Consider the following 2,490-nt stretch of genomic DNA (forward strand, 5'->3'; position numbering starts at 1 on the left):
AGATGTTGGACAGTCATCACTTGCAAAAAGTCCTCAAAGCGATCAATCCAAGATTCTGCATCCCCCTTCACTTCTTTGATGTCAAACCAGCTTGGCCAGTGTAACAGGAGCATGGTCCTACAGTAGTCTTCATTCAGTGGCCACGTTGCGTGCGTAGAACCACCACTTACAACAGGAACATTACCGTTCTTAGATGAAAGTGGTACCAAGAACAGTGTTCATCTTGCGGTCGTGCAAGGTACTTATCCAGTGGGGTGCTGCGAGTTGCAGTTTCACCATCACGTTCAAGTCTCCTTGACCCTGACTTTGACAAGTAGGTAAATGGACGGCTACATCGCCAAAGTGCCAGCCCACTCAGTTCAAAGGAAGCCTCCGGTCCACTGAAATCTCGTCTTCCTACCGTCTTTATCAGCATCTTAGCACACATTGACTTGCCTGTCACCTGGTCTGCATCACCTGCATCAACAGCATTCACCATGTCCTTAAAGAGATCAGAAGTTGCACCAGTACGTTCGCTATCTTTGCAAGCATATCCACAGACATAGTCAATTATGGCTATGATATCATCTGTGCTAGGATTGTCCGGAGGGGAATTGGAAAGAATCAAGCTTACATCCCCATTTACTCTCCACGATTGTAACTGATAACGAGAATGCTGAACCACACGTGGATGGTCACATGGCATCTCTAGCCAGGGAGCTCCATTATGATCTTCCACAATTTCCGGATTACTGTGAATTTTTTCCCTGGGCGGAACTTGCTTCCAAACTCCATCTGACATACACTTTCTCTAGGCTGCAGTCCTTGCTCCGGATGGCAAGGAGTTCTCAAGCAGTAATCAGAGCAACTGTGGAGTCCAACCCTGTTTACTAAAAGCAAATGATCTCCCAGTATTGCATCTTGTGTTGCAGCTATTTGCATTAGCATCTTAACTAAGGGATCCCTATCATGTGATATGGGCTCAGCCGTTCCCTCAGGTGGTGGCCAGAGGTCTTTTCTTGGCTGCCCTTCATCATCATTGCCAGCTGGATGTAATGCTGTCATGGCAAAGGTTTCATCTGCCCACTGACTTAGTCTAGCTGCATACTCTTCCTCTTTGCAACCATCTTCACGAGCTTCATGCAATAGCTGGTGTGGTTGCCTGTCTTCCCTCCAGCTGAGTTGGTGCCAATGAATTTGACCGCGGGACTTGGCAAACCCATAGAATACCAATAATCAGAGACACCAAATACCGGCTTCAGTACCTTCTCAAGGTATGCCTGGGTACACAGGTCAAAGTAACTCACCACTACATGAGTATTTTCTTGTACTGCCTTGAAGCAGGCATTGCTATCTTCAGCAAGGTTGACTTCTTCACCTTTGGTCTGCAAGATGTACTCTTCCAGTAGCCTTCTAAGAGGAGGAAAGTAAAACTCGGCACAGCTTCCAGTCATGCAAAATGAAGGCAACCCACGCTTCTCATTGACCATGAACTCCACAAGGGCACGAAGCTCTCTGCACCTCTGGTGCCAGTACTGAGCTGTACCGTGCAGATTTGTGCCAAAATACAACTTGTCGGTAAAAGTGTCACCTCTCGCAAGTCGCTCTTGCAGGTCTGCAACAGTTATGTGTGGGTCACCAAGTTGCTGATCAACAAGGACTGGCTCTGCTCCAGGGCACGCTTCCTCAGGATCATATTGTGGACAACAAACTTCCACACCTTATGCCTGGCAAACCTCCCATCTTGGTACCACAGCAGGTGCTCTGCCCAGTCATGCAGTGAAGGACGTGTCACTGGCCGGTTTACGTAGAAATCACCCTTTCCATAGGGAAACAAACAAGGAAATGCCATTGTAAAAAAGTACGGAGTGGTAAACTCTGACGCTGGTGTCGTGTCCGTGGTCGGCCAAGGAATCACTGGTCGTTCCACTCTTTGTTGTGTATTTTCTGGTTCACCCTCCCTAGCTTCTGACACAACTTCATTTACAGCTGCTTCAACTTGTGCTTGTACATTAACGCCAGGCTCAGGAAGAATTACTCCAGAGACTGTAGAGTCATCAGTACAATCTGTTTCCCCAGCATCCAATTGCTGTGGAGCCAGGCCTTGGTCATCTACCCGTTCTGTTTCAGAAAACCCAACAGTTCTCAAATTGGGCAGCTCACCATCTTCAGGTAAATTCTGTATGCGTGCACCATCAATAACAACATCGCCATAGGCAGGATTGTTGTCCTTCAACCAACAAAGCGCTCCCTCAACACGGTGTCTTCTAACCCTGAAATCCTTATGGGTATCATCTTTTCCTTGTCTTCTCACGCGTATGATATCCACCTCTGCCGGTAGTCGTGGAAGAATAGTTGCCGGTTCTTGCACAGCTTGTGGGAATGCAATGCAATGCCCCTTTGAAGCGATACCTCCATGCTTCAGTTAGTGTACATGCACAGTAGGTGCTAGCCTGGCTATCAGCATCTGTTCAGCATCTGACATGTCAGACAAAATCTCAGGAACAGCCA

General features: G+C 47.6%; 1 pseudogene; it reads right to left on the reverse strand.

Moving 5' to 3' along the window:
• Positions 1–687: 687 nt before the first annotated feature.
• Positions 688–1,831, reverse strand: LOC140925728 (uncharacterized; annotated as a pseudogene).
• Positions 1,832–2,490: the final 659 nt, after the last annotated feature.

Source organism: Porites lutea, chromosome 2, assembly GCF_958299795.1.
Source record: "Porites lutea chromosome 2, jaPorLute2.1, whole genome shotgun sequence".
Taxonomy (NCBI): domain Eukaryota; kingdom Metazoa; phylum Cnidaria; class Anthozoa; order Scleractinia; family Poritidae; genus Porites; species Porites lutea.